Raw genomic sequence first — 17,884 nt, 5'->3', positions numbered from 1 at the left:
TACTCTCGGTGACGTACTCGCAGCAATCGGCGAAAAACAGCCGAATAGCATCAAAGAAATTGTCAAAGTGTTAACCGAGGTGCTGGCAAAAATGGATGTGTTCACGGCTGAAGTAAAGACTGAAATTACAGCCATGCGCACATCTAATACTGAGATCCATTCTGAACTTGAGGGCATACGAGAGGCTATTGGTTTCATGAATTAAAGTTTTGAAGCGTTTAAAAAGGATGTCGACGAGTTCAGGCGTGAGGTGGCGGAGGTGAAGTTCCAGAATATTCAACGCCAGCAGGAAATACAGCAGATGCAGAAAGAGCTCGTGGAGGCTAGGAGGGAGATTATTGAGCTAAAACAATACGGCAGGAGTCAGAACATCGAGATTAAAGGCATTCCAGTGGTTAAAGAAGATTTGCGCATGGCCCTTGGTAAAATAGCTGCCTCTGTGGGAGTCGATGTCTCAGACGATGCCATAGACGTTGTACACCGTGTCCGTTCGAAGGACAATGGTACGCCAAATGTTGTGGTGCGCTTTTCCTCTCGTGCTGTGCGGGATAATTTCTTCTCTGCGGCCAAAAGAAGGAGGCTTGACACTGGTATTCTTGGCTTTGAAAAGAGGGAGCCGCTTTACATCAATGAGCATCTCTGCGTCGAGAAGATGTTGCTGAGCAAAGCCCGTAAACTGCGTCTGCAGAAAAAATGGAAATTTGTCTGGGTGTCGCAGGGAAAGATTCTGATGAGAAAGACAGAAACCTCTACAGTGTTAAGAATCTATAGCGAGAATGACCTGGCTGGTGTCGAGTAGTGTTAGTCATTGTTCATTTTTTCTTTTTGTGCTTGTTTCTTCATGGTTTTCAGGCCGAACGAAATAGATCAGTTAACGAAACAACATGTGTTATCGGTATTCCACAGCAATGTGCGCAGTATCAGAAAAAATCTAAACTTGATTATTGCTTATCTCTCGCGGCACACTTTTCGATATGACATTATCGCTATCAGTGAAACGTGGCTTAAGGAGAAAGAATCACCTTTTTGTACCTGGCTACAAACTTTCCTCTCTATCATGGGTTTCCCGTGCACGTGGGGGTGGTGTTGTCTTCTTTGTAAAAAGATAATATATCTTTTGAAGTCCTGCCCATTCTTACTATCAGCGACGATACAATTGAAGCGCTGTTTATAAAAATTGAGTGTGGTATAATTGTTGGAGTGGTCTACCGCCTTCCTGGTTCTGCTATTTCAGTTTTTCTTGAAAAACTCGAATCGGTTCTAGAAATTTGGCCTCTAAGAAAAGTAACCGCATTGTAATTGTGGGAGACTTCAACAGATATTTCGGGAGACTCAAACAACTACACCTTATATATATATATGGTGTATTGCATCGCGGCGATGGAGATATCGTGCGGCTCCCCGCCTTTCGTGTCCGCCTCGTGTACCTCCAGACTGCGGAAACTACGTCTTCCCCGGGAACCTTCTCCCTAATAACTAGCGCTTTAGAACGGGAATCCACAACGGGCTGCACAGACAAAAATATTAACTGGGAGTACGGCTCAGGCCACCACCCTCGCCCTCAGACTGTGCATCTTGCCCTCCCTCACCCTCGCCTCATCATGTCTTTCATCCCTCCCTCACCTCACCATGCTTTTCCTCCCTCACCTCATCCTCACGATTCTTGCGTCCATCCTCCGTCCCCCTCAACTCACAGAGTGAAATCCTCATGAGGTGAGGGTGGGGACGCCCTCATGAGGGCTCGCCCTCGTGAGGATGCCCATCTCTGGTTACACTGCACTCACGATTCCAGAACAACGACGCGATTCTTATTGCGAATTCTCGATCGGGTCAGGCCTAGTACAGGCTGCATGCTAACAACAGTCCGTAATTATAGCCGGGATAATCACATTTTTCAAATAGTTAAGGTTACGTACGTACTTAAAATTTTTAGTCAGTTATTCAAAACTGCACACTGCAGTGTTTTTTTGCATTGCTGACAGAGAAAAATTGCAGCCTTACCTAAGCATTTGCACAGTAGTGGACAATTTAATATGTAAACAACCTCCTCCAGCTACAGTCAGCTGACTGTTAATGCAAAAGACATGCTTATCTATCCAATATATAAGGTGTGCGTGTGCGCCTGTGTGTGTGTGTGTGTGTGTGTGTGTGCATGCGCGTGCGCGTGTGTGTGTGTGTTAAAATTCACATTTTAGCACACTGCTGTCAACAGGTAAAACAGTTGGAACAGGTAAAATCAGTTGTAATTAAAGCAGTTCTGCATTTCACAGAACAGTGACAATGCAACAATAGTCACTTATATTTTGTTGTGTTTTTCAGTTCATTATTAAAGCCAAAATAGAAATAGCACTGTGTGGCTGCAAAAGGGCTTAGACATGCATCACTTGGTTATAGCGCAAGGCTTTGTTCTGCACGGTGATGGCGGGCCATCAGGTAGGCCTTTAGCATTCCTTCATGAGCTCATATTGCCGTTGCACAAGCCAGACTACAGCGTTGGAAACAAGTACGGGAAGTTCTGCTGAAGGCCATGTCATTGTTGCCATGTGCAAAATAAGCTGGCATATACTCTGCGCAACTCCAAAGCATTCTCAAATGTCGCTGTGAATGCAAAACAAAGTGGGTGCCTTTGTCTTGCATAAAAGTCTACACATGTCTTTCTCATTACTATAAACATAATGAAATGTGGGAGCCTGTAAACTGGATTACAGGTAGAGGAAATGCAAGAACCAATTTGGTGGGTTTACATTGCCATGGCTCCTGGCTTAGGCTGGGAAAGAATACTTTATATAATCAGGGAAAGAGGATACGATGACCATATAATCTTATTATCTCGACCAAACACCAACATCTCAAGCAGAATTTGTAAAATTGGATTTCCATTATGAGAGATATGATGTCACCCAATAAAATGAAATAAAAATTAAGCCATTTAAGTACGTGACAGGCATATATGCGTATGTTCTCTGATGCAACTTTAAAGCAATGTTTAAGAGTTATTTTCACTCATTAATAAAATGTAGACTGACTGATTGTAAAGGTAAGCAGTTCCCAATCTAGCCAACAAAAGTGAGCATTGCTAACTGTTAACTGATGTTTATATCACTCAATGCGTGTTGAGTTTTAGAGTGTGCTATTAGTTGCTGACTATCAACATCTTCAGCAAAATATTCCTACTTCACTGCCAGTCTGGTTTTCAAGGAAAGAAATCGACCGAGAAATCGATAGGCATGAGAAGTTTGGAAAAGACCAATTGAAGCTAGGCTGAAAAATGCTGAAAAAGAAAAGCAGTGATGGTTTTTGTCTTCACTGGTGTCTCTTTGCTGCAACTTGAAGTTCACAGCTTTTGTGTTTAATATGAACCAACGGCCCTGTTAACACTATCCTGAATATATATAAAAGTCCCATGCATAAACATGCATTCGTAGCAAATTCTCCCTGAGCCATGTTATGATGAGTCACGTTATGAAGGCGGTGTGTTGCTTAGCTGAAGAGACGATAAGAGAGAAGCACCAAGGAAAATCTGACAGATATGCACGATAATGCTTGTTTATATAGCTTTTCAGTGCATGAGTTCAGCTGGCTAGACCTAGCTTGTGCACAGTGTGCAAGTTAGCGTAAATGCAACTGTATACCGTCTGACAAACTATTGTGCGAATCTGCCCCAGCATTACTTGAAATAGATTGTGAGGAAAGTTTTTATGCATAAGAGAGCATTGTATTGGTTTGGCAATTCCTGAGCAAGCGACTAAGCAATTCATCAGAACGATTTATTTTAATATTTATTATACTTAGCACTAAATGACAATACTTGAGTGGTGAGCTTTGACATGACGTGCCAAGTAGGAACTTGATGAGTTTGTAATTTACTAATATGTAATCAACCATTAGCATCCAAGCACAGCCATACGGCCCCAAAAGAAAGCTTTGTAGCTCTTCTTTGTGGCTTTATGGCTGCACTTGGGTGGAGGTTAATGAGTATTATTACTCCCTTATTACAAATATTCTCTGCCTTGGAGGAATCACTATAATCAGTGAATGGACATCGCCATTTACTGCATGGATTTCTGCAGTAACCAGCTCAAAGAACAACAGGTTAGTAAGCCTTGTGAGGTAGAAGGCTATTCCAGTCTTTAGTGACAAAACAAAAATCAATCTTGAAATGCAGTGGCATGAGCTAACTGAGGCACAACAGTACTTGAGCGGCTAGTGCAGAAGGAACCATGAGTCAGAATAGATTAGTTGGTTATGTGATGGTAAATAGTTAAAAAAACCTGCAGTTTCTGCACTTATTCTAGGATTTTAGTTAAGTTAGGTTTGTGCCATGTGCCATTAGAACACCCAAGGTGATGCCACACAGGGGATCTGAACGCAAGTAACTTGGAAGACGGCGATGCTAAGTACATGTTATGGTGTAAATATCCTAGGTTGTGGGTGGGGCGTATAAGGATTATGAGGTGAGGCTATGCTACATTGCTGTATCGTAATCTGTATCGCTATCAGCTCTGCGTGCAGCGAGCGCCAGCAGAAACTTTCCGAAATCGTTCACGACACCCAGCATGCGTTGAACGGCTAGTTTATCACTCGATGGGGACATGTGCACTATGAACTCCACAAGGGACGAGCTTGGATGGATTCCTTCTTCGTTTATCACGTCACCGAGGAATTCAATTTGTCGAACGCCAAATGCACACTTTGCTGGATTGAACGTTAGCCCCGCACGTTCTGCCTCTTCTAGCACTGTTCTGACGTTTGTCATGCTCTTGCTGGGATTTGCCCCACATGAGCATGTCATCGACATACACCCTAACGCTAGGAAACGCGTCAAAAATTTCACTTAGTGTTTGCTGAAATACTTCAGACGCTGATGATATTCCAAAGGGCAGTCGCAAAAACCGATAACGGCCGAAGGGCGTTGCGAAAGTGCATGTCCTAGAATTAAGTTTCCTCATCTAAGGGAATTTGGTGAAATCCTACGTTTGCGTCTAGGCGAGTGAATACCTTTGCACCGGCCAGCTCGGCCTCTATGTCCTCCCGCCTCGGCATTGCGTAGTGCTCGCGCTTGAGGCACTCATTTATCTTCCTGGGGTCCATGCATACTCTCTTTCCCGTCCTTCTTTCGTACGATAACAAGGGGACTCACCTTGTTATAGTGTACAGGGGACTGTGTGGGCTCGGTGACTTTCGCAATTATTCCGGCTTGCTCCATGCGTGCAACTCGTCTCGAAGTGGCTCCTCTAAGGCCAGGGGTACTCGGCGTGGTCTCTGAACCATTGGCACGGCGTCCTTGCGAAGCACCATGTGGTAGACGCGTTTTACGCAGCCGGTGTGCCAGTGAATAGGTGACGAAAGTTGGCGACCACTTCTTCAGATCTGTTCCGCGACGCGCTGTTCACGCGTGAAATCGTGCAGTCCCAGGTGTTCACTCGGCTCAAGACCTAGGATGGCATGGCGACCCTCTCGTGCCACGAAGAAGCTCAGCATGGCGACGCAATCGTTTAGAACGACTTTGGCACGCATGATGCCAATGTGTTTGATTACGTCTCCGCCGTAGGAGCGTAAAATCGCACTGCTAGGGTACAGCTAGGGGTGGCTGTGGGTTCATTTTGCTGCATATTCCATAAGGCAGCAAATTTGCTTGCGATCCGGTGTCAACTTTTAAATGAACTGCCAAGTTCTTGATTTGGACTTGCACCATCCAGTCATGCTTGCTTGACACATTTCTTGCGGATACGTCGAGTACCTCGAAATCGTCTTCGCCGCTTTCTAACTCGCCAACTATAGTGCCGTCGCTTTACAACACCTGGCGAAGTGGTTTTTTCGCCGACATATCCGGCATGTTCGGCCAAATGCTGGGCAGCTTCTTAGGGCGTGTGTTCCGCCGCACTTTGGGCACACAAACGTATATGTTGTTTCGGACTTTGCTGCTTGCGCTAGCCTTGCCGATGGGATGCACTTGGTGTTCTTGGCTCTATATTTGCTGTTGAGTTGCTGATGCTTCAGCTGCTTTACAGGCTTGCTCTGCTTTCTGCAAAGTCAAGTTGTCTGCGAGGAGCTTTTCACGCACCTTGTCGTCGTGTATCCCGAATACAATTTGGTCCCTAACATGGATTTTGTGAGAGCGCCAAATTTGCAAGCAGGTGCTTCATTTTTGAGGTCTCGCAGGAAATGCTCTACTGGTTCGCCAGCAGCTTGGGTTCTTCTCCTGAATATGTATCGCTCGTGCAGCTCATTGGTCTGTGCAATTCAATACTTATCAAATTTTTTCACCACCATGGCATAGTTGTCATTCTTCTCGCCTTCTGCAAACGTGAAGGTGTTGAAGACCTCAATAGCCTCTGCACCGGCGACACTTAAAAGCAGCGCTGTTTTCTTAGACTCAGGTCGAGGCTTTTCAGCAACCTCTGAAGCACTCAAGAAGATTTCAAACCTTTGCTTGCAGAGCTGCCAGTTCTTTCGCAGGTCGCCTGTTGTACAAAGTGGTTATGGTTTATGGGGGTTTAACGTCCTAAAGCGACTCAGGCTATGAGGAATGCAGTAGTGGAGGGCTCCGGAAATTTCGACCACCTAGGGTTCTGTAACGTGCACTGACATCGCACAGCACACGGGCCTCTAGAATTTCGCCTCCATCGAAATTCGACCGCCGCGGCCGGGATCGAACCCGCGTCTTTCGGGCCAGCAGCCGAGCGCCATAACCACTCAGCCACCGCGGCGGCTGTTGTACAAAGTGGATCCGGTGGCTTGAGGAAATCCATTTCGCTCTACACGATCCTTGGTCTTCATGCGTCTTGCACGCAGTGCATTGCCGTGCTAACCACTTCTGACACCATGTATCGCGCGGATCAGTCAATGACACATCATGTGTCACTTGCTGGCCAAAGTGGGCAAAGCGTTTATTCAGCACTGGTTTTATGCAAGATATGCCGAGGAGGGTGACGCCCTTTCCACATGGGGACGTACCTTGCCACGAACACAGCGTTCGCTACAATTGCGAGTCATGTGAATAGCTGAGTGTTTGAACCAGTATACAGTGAATATACCTTTCTCGGTAAGACCTTATAAGTAGGTAAATTGTAATTATGCTGACAATAAAAAAATATTAGTGCATTCTTAGTAACATTAGCAGACAGGCCATTCTAGAGCATGCAAAACGTTGTTTTGGAGAACTGAAACACGGGTATTTATTGCAAGATGGCGGACCCCGTATAGCCATCAGTGAAGGCATGTAACAAAACACTGAATGGAAAGTCATATTGTAGGTAATAAGAAGCTGAGGCCCAAGGGAAATGCCTTAGGGGACGTCCGAGATTGCAGGAAAAGGCAGGATGCTTAAGAATTGGCAAGGGAAATCTGCCGACGGCTGGTTGTTTAAGCTTGGATCCAGTTTAGTGCTATTGGGTACAAGTTAAAGCATGACAAAAAAAGCCATACATAAATAAGCAAATCACGTGCTTTTTCAAGGCCAAGGAAAAAAAAACACCGAGGAAGGAAGGAAGGAAGGAAGGAAGGAAGGAAGGAAGGAAGGAAGGAAGGAAGGAAGGAAGGAAGGAAAACGTTTATTGAGCTCTAGAGAGTAGGTGAGCAATTAGGCGGAGTCAGGTGTGTCGTCCGTCTTCTTAGCAATGGTCGTCTGCCCCTAGTCCAGGACTCCGCTGGATGCCGCTGCCAGCTGTGCTCGCCGGATCAGACCAAGTTGGACGTCCTGACGGTCGCTGGAGAGCATTCCTTCCCATTGCTCCGCACTCGGGCTTGGTATTTTTGGTGCCACCTCTATTTTCTGGCAGGCCCACGTTATGTGATAGAGCGTGGGTGTTTCATGGCACCATGGGCATTTGTCACAACAATACTAACAATACTAACCGACTCTCAAACGGCATGTCGAAACTTCATGTTAGGCAGAATATGTCACAGAGCGCTTCGCATACTCCGCTCTGGGGACCGAGCCATACAAAGCGCAGAAGAACCAATAAAACATACAATAGCATGGACGCCGGGGAATATTGCAGTCAAGGTGCATGCTGTGAAGAACATGAGCAAGTTGGCTATTACAGGAATGTTTTCTAAATGCTTGCCAATTTGGATGAAACAACTTAATTGGGCAAAACAATCTAGCAGGGCAAGAGTACAAAATTTGTTTGGTGATATTCAACACGTGGCAATGGCATAAATAGGGTCATAGATGCAGGGTAATGATTGGTGAGAAATATAGTGGGGCCAAGCTATGATGAGGTTGGAAGCTATCTGCACAGTATGCACTAGATATGCGTAGGCTCCGTGCGCTGCAGTTTGGAGCACGCGAGTGGCGCAACCTGGTTAACAGCGGTGGCGAAAGGCGGACGCAGCCAACGCAGCTCTCTGGTTCAGTTTGCAGTGAGCGAGGCGAGCGGTGAGGTGTTTCGTCCGAGGGCGAAAACAAACTTGGATAATTGTGGGTGCTCTACCTACTGCTGTGTTTACCCAATGTCATAACAGCTATAAAAACACTGCAGTCAAGGTACCGAATATATTTAAACGCTTTCCTTGGACATCGTGCATGCTCGCTCATGCACAGAGGGTCTGCTGGAAATGAGTGCACTGTGGAATTAAATTCATGAGTGTGAACTGGGAAAGGCTTTACATTGACTGGGGTGTTTTGAACGTGCCATCATTGGTAGGAGCTGCTTTATGTCTTTACGTAGAGCGAAGGAATGCGCTTAGTCAGACACAGGAAATGGTCTCCGGTGAAGTTCTTGGAGCAAGCATCTGAAGTTTAAGTCTTCGTTTGTTATGCTCATCTGTGGTTCAGTGTGTCAATTTTGTTTCTAGTTTTTTTTTTCGTGCGTATATGTATGCAGTGGGAGCGACGTCGTATTTCTGAGAGTGCTTATGTCGTTTTTCACATTGTTTCACCTAAGCGTTTGTGTATTTATTTGCATCATTTTATTTCCTTCAGTGGTTTAAAACTTTGTATCTTTATTTGTTGCATTTATGAGATCCTGTTCTAGACGAATAAAAAGAAAAATAGAGAGTGGTTCAAATTTCTCTATATATATTTATTGGATTTCACATCACTAAACCCTTAATTTCGGGAATTAATCTTTTGATTTTAATTGGGTTTATCGTCCCAATGCAACGCAGACCATAAGGGGCGCCATAATAGGAGGTTCCAGATAATTGCAACCACTTGGGGTTCTTTAACGTGCACTGAAATCGCACAGTACGTGGGCCTCTAGAATTTTACCTTCACCGAAATGCGACCGCCGCAACTAGGATCGAACACGAGTCATTTGGGCCAGCAGCTGAGCGGCGGCCTTTCTATAGTTAAGTATTTACCAAAAGAGAAATACGGCCAAATTAATTCATGTAATTGGTGTCTTCATGAAATTCCTGAAATGAAAGTCCTGTGGAAGATACTTAGGAAGAAACCCATCGTCTTTTTGTATGCTTAGAGCTATGCTTCTCTGAGAGGAATACACAAAGTAAAGCAGTGTCGACCCTGCAGGATATAGAGCACTATCATCTGATATATATGTGCAGTAAGTTTGCGTTTTTCGCAATTCTAGCCGACCATCCACATAGTCGATGTCACAGTGGATGTAAATTACATAGCTGAATTCATTATTTGGGTAAGAGCCTTGTTTCTCAAACTGTAAAGGTACTTAACTAATCTCAATAAGCTCAACTGCGCTGCCGGATATTGCAGAGCCGTCGGGAATGCAACACAATCATGGTTGCTTGGAATGAGCGATCAGCCCAACCTGAAAGCAATTGAAACGAAATGCAGCAGTGGTGGCGTCAAGGCTTTCAATGCGTTGAAATCCGCAGAGAAGCAGGCGTTGACTTAGAATGGCATCGCGGTCAGTGCGCGTCTGCTATACGGCCGGGCTGGCGCGAACGCATCGGGCATGGAGGAAGGCTCAGGGCCAGTCTCGAGGGGGCGCGCGCGCTCTCCCTTCGAGAGACCGGCCGTGACTGAGCGTCCGGTTAACGCGGCGAGTGCCACGAGGCGGCGCTGGCGACGTAGTCGCTGCTGGCGCCACCATACCAGCGCACGGAGCCCTATCAATAAAGGCTCTAGGGCAGTTTTTCCGCTACGCTAACTATGGCGTAACGTGTGTCTACTGCAGCCACTGTCCGTGATGATCCTTGCAGGAATTGGGAACGCTTGCAACAATCACAAACAGCTCCAAATGCACTTTGCCACACCGCCACCGCGTAAATCTTTTGGAGAGGCGCTCTGTCAACTAATGAGCGTAGATGATTACAGAATTCAGCTAGGGGAACTGCCGCTCGCCGCTGCTGCACGCGGCGAAGTTTGCAATCGCTCTGAACACTCGTAATATCAACATGTGGCAATATGCTTCGCTGCATAGCTGCCATATGATATGATATCTGATACCTGATTTAGTATCTGCTGCGGGCCCTTGGACACATGATATTAAACTTATTTTTGGAATATGGCGGAGTGCTTGGCTTGAAACACAATGGCACGGGTTGGCCCGGTATTGCAGTGCCTCCGGGATCGGTCCGGGGCATAATAGCGCGCGCCTTGTCTTTCTATCTTTGCCCTCCTTTCAGCACGCGGCAGCGAGCGTGGCTCGGCTTGAGCCAGTAGGCAGGCCCGTGCACTTTCCTTTTCTTTCTTCCTATAAGCAGCAGCAGTAGCTGCCACCGCCTATGCCTTGCTCCCCGGTCCAATCAACGTTGCCCCAAATTTGTCCAATCAATCTTGCCCCAGCAGAAGCGATGCGGAGAGGCCTGAGACTGGGATAGAGTGTACAAGAAACGTTCTAGTACATTCTAACGGGGACGTCACGTAAAAAGCAGCAATAGCTGCAATCCGGTCGCCAGCCGGTCGTATCCGCACACTCGCAAATCCGCATAGAAGTTGAAGTGTGTAAACTCTATGGTCTGTACTGTGTTGTCCGTTATCCGCATGCCGTTTAGAAGGCGCAAGAAAGCGATCTACGGTGGCCATTTCCTTTCCTCAAGAAACAATTTTGTATTTTAGCAATGCCCACCTACCAAAACTGGGGACTCGTTGGAACAAGCTATGACATGTGCGCGTGCATGTACTGTACAGTATAGTCCTGTGCACATGGTCCATCCAACATTTTGTAGTACTCATGTATGCCTGGTGCAAAACATTTATTCTTCTCTGTATAATGAAAAATATATATAGTTACACTGATCATTTGAGACTTTTCGGCACCAATTAAAAAAATTTCATGGCATTCAAGGCTAAATTTCGCACGGGAGCTGGCGATATGGCCACTTGGTCGCGTTGCATTCGTCAAGAGCACCCTGGCTCCATCGAAAGGGGGTCTTTAGTGATTCCAGCACAGGTGGAGAGGGTAATAGAGGGAGAGAGCTAAAGAGAAAGCTGCTGGCAGCCTGTTTTACTCATAGTTTTATACAAAGGGGAGAAATAAATTTAAGAGCGTTTTTTTGCTCAGTTTATAACGTGATTTTATAAAAAGTGCATGGAGAAATCATCAGTCTATGACACAGACCTTAAACAAGTGATCCCCATGCTCTGCCAGTGTGCTCAATGGTATTTGAAGTAAAACATCTTACAGTGAAATGATGCGTCAGTAACTCTACCCTATGCATATTTATGATACCACTACTTAACAGTATTTTTGAAAACGTGGGTAAGGCTAGCATCTCTCAGCAGTCTCGACAGGCTGTTCAGATGGAGACATTGCGAAAGTAAATAAATATCAATAAGACTTTTGCAAGCAAAAATGTGCTTTCGTTACACTTTATACAAAAAGCGCGAGTTTTAATTTCACTCTAAACAAAAATTCAACAAACTGATGAAAAATAAAAAGCAAACAAATTGTTATGCAAGTGAACAAACAAAAGTAACAAAAATATTACAAGAACAACAAGGTCTAGTCTTCCTGACAGGTGACAAGTGCAGCCTCTGAGTTCTTTAATAATATAATGATATAATAATAATAAAATAATAAGAAAAACAGTCGAAAGAAGCTCCGTTCTAAGGCGGTGAAGCTATCTTAACAGTGGACCGTGGTGCATGCGTGCACGAATTTGGAGGGCGGGTCTGTGTATGCTCGCTTTCAAAAAAAAAAAAGATCGCTGTGTGCAGACTCCGATTCATTCACCAATGCCCAAAGACAGTGAAGGCGAGGGGGGGGGGTTGTATTAAGACCCCTCATCAATATTGGAGGTGGGTCTGAGACCCCCCCCTTGACTTTAAGCCCTGGTCGCGAGAGAAAATAACAGTTTGCATGAATGTAAATTATGAATTTATTTACGAAGAATTATGTCATGGCTGATTAAGTTAGCAACTTGGTGCATGCATTTGCACTTTCTGGTTAAAATTAACGTCACATCTTTTCGTTACATTATTTGCATCAGTGGGTCATGCGCGTCTATTTACCTTGAGTCTTTTTATATGTGCGTGCTTTTGGCCGTTTTTAAGGCGAAAGCTCTACTCCTCATTACAAAATTCTGTCAATGACCAACAGTGAGGTCAAGAGCTAGATGGTCCCAAAAAGTGTACATGTGTGACGACGACGGCATACGGCATTCACAACAGGTCCAGGAGCAGCTACTGCCTCTTTCCAAAATCGCCTCTGACGCGCCATTTGCTCGTAAGGTTTTATGGTTTATGGGGGTTTAATATCCCAAAGCGACTTAGACTATGAGAGACGCCGTAGTGAAGGGCTCCAGAAATTTCGACCACCTGGGGTTCTTTAATGTGCACCGACATCGCACAGTACATGAGCCTCTAGAATTTCACCTCCATTGAAATTTGACCGCCGCGGCTGGGACCGAACCCGAGTCTTTTAGGGTCAGCAGCCGAGCGCCTAACCACTGAGCCACCGCGGCGACTCCCATTTGCTCGTAAGGCATAACTGGTGGGCCTCCATGTGCCGCCAGCCTTCCCGACATCATTTGTACTAATGCAGTCGTTTGTCATACAGCTTTCCAGGTGGTTTGATACAATTAAATGTGCGAGTCAAGTCGGAGGCTAGTTTGCAACGGGGATTTGAACTGACAACATATGCACCTTCAATTGTGTGCCTTCCCAGACTCTCTACCTCTTCCCTTAAAACGGGTCCACCTTTTTCCACAATTTTCTTTCCTCAAAAACCAACTTTTGTATCAAATTTGTGACGCAACTGCGCATTGTACAGCTTTCCAGGTGACGTCAATCACCAAAAACTTCCCTGGCACAGATATTGTCCTAGAAGGTGCCATATAATGCAGCACTGAACATTAAGTTGGCTGAACAATGATTTTTATATAGGTATGAACGCTGAATCAGCTGGCCTTGTGAAAATGTTTAATCCTGTTTGTTGTTTTTTCTTCTTTAGATGCATTCCAATTTTGGCAGGAGATAAGGGCTGGCTTTAGACATGTAAGAAATCCAGATATGGCCGATCCTGCACTTTTAGGTAAGCTTACACTTTTACATTTACTTAAGTTTTACAGCATGTTTTACCATTGTGTGGTCATTAGAATTACAAGAACTTTCTCAATCTTAAGTGACGTCTTAATTTATTGAGGTTGCCTGCACTTGGGAAAATTAAGTTGGGCACCTAAGAAGTGGCGTGGTAACTGGGACACAGCACTGGCAGGTGTGCCACTGGTAATGCCATTGCTGTTCTCTTACAGCATTTGTAATACAGTCGTGCCTCATTGATATGGACGCTTTGGTTCCAGAGAAAAATTATCCATAAAGCAAGTTGTCTGTAATAATGAATCACTAAGAAAAATATTTTTTTAAAAATCACGTTATGCTAAACGTCTGCTTCTGTGCACAGTGGTGGTCAGCGAAGTTGAAATTAGACACAATTTCGGGAGCCCGAAGGCCATTATCCTGGTCGCCACTATGATTGAAATAATGTAGTGTAGCTTCATGGGCTTAGTGATCTATGTGTGACCTGCTTCATCGCATATAATCCATGGCCAGATGACTGAACTCCTTATACAACTGTTCGCTTCCCACGACTCAGTCGGCTGGTAGCTGCTGAACAGGCTTTCCATGTAGTACAAACTGCTGTGAGTTTTCTTCGCACCCATTCATGCAATATGGCAAATGGTAAGGGGCGTCAACTCGGCAATGTTGCACTGTGGGCAACGTGGTGCCAGTACCAGCGCGGAAGTTCCCCGACTACAAAAGCCGCTGCGCCCCTGGAGCCATTTGGGGCACGACACCGCATATCAACCGGTCATGCAGACGCCTTTCCTTCTACTGCAGGTTAGTTACCTACCCTGTGCCACATGTTTTCGCACTAGTGATCGCTTCCTGCTAGCGGTGTCGTGCCCCAAAGACGCCAAAAACGCCATTGTCTTTTGCCATAGATTGTTATGTATTGCCTCCTCCTTTTGTCTTCACGCCCATTTTGCTTCTCTTTTGCTCATTTTATCTGGAGATATCGAACTAAACCCAGGCCCTACCGAAAACGATGCCCCTCCGACCCTCGAATCTATCTCACAGGCCATATTACGCATAGAATCGAGCCAGAACACTATACTTTCTGAGCTCGCCTTGATCAGGTCGACACAAACAACCATTGAAGACTCTGTGCGTCGACTTTCATCACGCGTCGAAGTACTTGAAAAAATTGTTGAAAACAACCCTGAAAATGATGTCGCATCTAAAGCTACCCCGGACTTGACTAAACTTTCTTCTGACGTCAAACTGCTGACGACCAAGTACGATGACGCCGAAAATCGCTTACGCCGCTCGAACTTATTGTTCTTTGGAATCACAGACGATCTCGGTGAAACTTGGGCACAATCTGAAGAACGCGTTGTTTCTTTCTGCTCGGACAAGCTTGACATTTCAATTGAAAATCATCAGATCGAACGTGCGCATCGATTGGGTCGATTCGAGGTAGGCAAAAACTGCCCAATCATTGTAAAGCTAACACATTTCAAAGACAAATCAGGGATATTGCTTGCTGGTCCGAAGCTGAAGGATACATCGTTTTCTATCCGCGAGGATTTTTCAGCCAAGGTACGCGTGGCTAGAAAGAAACTTTTCACTTATGGTCAACAGAACAACGCCTCTTTCAAGATTCGTTTTGACAAGCTGCTGATTGGCAAAAAGGTTTTCACTTATAATGCAGATACGGATTCCGTTGTCGAACTAAAACCATAGTGATTACTGAAAACACCGAGACCCCCACAATCGCCTCATTCCAATCCTGCACAGCGCAATCGCTCAATCGATACCTACAATAATGTTTCGCTTTTGCTGACAAATATTCGGAGTTACCTGCCCAAAAAAGAATCGGTTGAGGCGCTTCTCGACGACCACAGCACTGACATCGCATTATTCACCGAATCCTGGCTAACATCCGATATAGATGATACCGAACTTTTGCACGACAATCAATCATTTCACTCCTACCGGCGAGACAGAGTTGGTCGTCGGGGAGGCGGCATTCTCGCTCTGGTGAAAACAAGCCTTTCTTCTACCCCAGTTGATATCAATTGCCATAGCGAAATACTCTGCATCAAATTTAATTTTCCCTCTTGCACCAACATTCTAATTGCATGCTATCGAGCCCCCGACACGGATCCTTCTTTCATAAGCGACCTTCACTCTGTTCTTGAAGATTTGCAGTCTACATTCTCTCATGCCAACTTCATACTCTGTGGCGACTTCAATTTTCCAGACATCGATTGGGATAACTTGACTGCGTCATCTCGTCCATCAAAATATTTCTTGGATCTGGTCCTTACGTTTAACCTTACCCAAACAGTGTGTGCACCAACTCGAGGCTCAAACATACTAGACCTCGTCCTTGTATCCAATCCAGAATTAGTTCAATCGCTTTCGTGTACTAGTGGTCTAAGTGATCACTGTATCATAACTTTCAACCTGTCCATTGAAATTCCTATACGCCAACCGTCTGTTAAATACATCCGTGATTATTCTAAGGCCGATTTCCCAAGCATTAACTCCCACCTTGAAGAATTTCTTCAGACGTTTCAAATTTCCATACATAGCAGATCCGTGAATAACAACTGGTGTCTATTTAAAGAGAAAATGTTATCGCTTATAGAAGCTTACGTCCCGCTCATCTGCATTCGTGGGGATGCCAATAAACCCTGGTAGTCAAATGCGCTGAGGAAGTTGTCGCGAAAGAAAAAACGCCTATTCCGTAACGCAAAGAAATCAGGATGCGCTATGAAGTGGGACAAATACCTTGCAAGTCTGCACGAATACACGCAGTTATTACGATCTTCAAAACGAAAATTCTACTGTCACGATCTCATAGAGATAATGCGGGTAAACCCCAAGAAGTTTTGGAACTTGCTCACGCCCAATAAAAACAGTTCGCACAATATTTCCCTGAAGGCACGAGACGGCTCCGATGTTCCAATTTCCGAGCGCTCCGACGTCATGAATTCCTATTTCACGTCCGTATTTACCCAGGAGCCAACAGCAAGCATTGTTTCCGTGCCAAGTCTAAATTATGCACCTATGCCACCTGTTACCATCACAGCAGAGGGAATTTTAAAACTCATAGATAATCTAAAGATATCCACTTCCCCTGGACCAGACAACCTCCCTGCTAAGATTTTTAAAGCAACTAAATATTTCACGAGCCAAATCTTACAACTCATTTTTGCCCAGTCTCTTAACACTAGTCAGATTCCAGACGACTGGAAATTAAGCAAAGTTGTCCCAGTTTTCAAAGCTGCAGATCGCTCCGACCCCTCAAATTATCGACCAATTTCACTGACATGTATCTCTTGTAAACTTTTCGAACATATAATATACTCGCACATCGCATCTCACCTTGACCACAACCGTTTCTTCTTTCCCAATCAGCATGGTTTCAGGGCAGGTTTTTCGTGCGAAACTCAGCTGTTCGAACTTACAACTGATCTTCACCTAAATCTAGACTCCGCCTTCCAAACCGATATAATTTATTTAGATTTCGCCAAGGCATTCGATCGCGTCCCTCACCAGCGTCTCTTTTCCAAACTCTCAGCTCTTTCACTTGACCCGCTTGTCTTATCCTGGATCCACTGTTTCTTAACCAACCGCTTGCAATTCACTGTCATCGCCAGTCATGCATCTCAAACTACTAGAGTAATCTCCGGGGTTCCCCAAGGATCGGTTCTTGCTCCATTACTCTTTTTAATCTTCATCAACGATTTGCCATCTGGTATTTTATCATCTGTCCGTCTCTTTGCGGATGACTGCGTCATTTATCGCCGCATCAACAATAGCAGTGATCAGGAATTATTACAGGATGACCTAAGCCGAATTCAGAAGTGGTGTTCCGACTGGCTAATGCAGCTCAACGTTTCTAAATGTAAGTTCATGCACATCTCACGTAAACGTTCGATTCTTCATTTTTCGTACTCCCTGAACTCCATAGCGCTGTCTCAAACTAATTCATACCGGTACCTCGGCATCGAGATAACAACCAACCTAACCTGGGCTAATCACATCACGAAACTATGTGCTAGTGCCTCCAGATCACTCGGATTCATCAGGCGATCACTTTCCATGTCCACCGCAGCCACCAGACAACTAGCATATGAAACGTACATTCGAACTAAACTAGAATACGCCTCAACAATATGGAATCCTCACCAAGCCTACTTGATAGATTCACTCGAAGCCATCCAGAATCGGGCAGCACGCTTCATCACCTCACAGTATAAATCTCAGCTCAGCATCACAGCGTTGAAATTATCCCTCGGCATCAAGTCATTAGCCTTTCGCAGGAAAACTTCAATTCTTTGTCTTTTTCACAAACTGTACTTTAACTTTCCAGCACTTCGAGAAAACCTTCTACGAGCTCCGGTACGATCATCTCGTCGTTTATTTAACTCCTTAAGCATACAGCGTTTGCACGGCTCCACCAATTATTTCAATAAATCTTTCCTTCCCAGTGCTATAGAA

Source organism: Amblyomma americanum, chromosome 10 (genome assembly GCF_052857255.1).
Source record: "Amblyomma americanum isolate KBUSLIRL-KWMA chromosome 10, ASM5285725v1, whole genome shotgun sequence".
NCBI classification, from domain to species: Eukaryota; Metazoa; Arthropoda; class Arachnida; order Ixodida; family Ixodidae; genus Amblyomma; species Amblyomma americanum.
The sequence above is the reverse complement of the archived record's forward strand: the minus strand, read 5'-3'. Positions refer to the sequence as shown.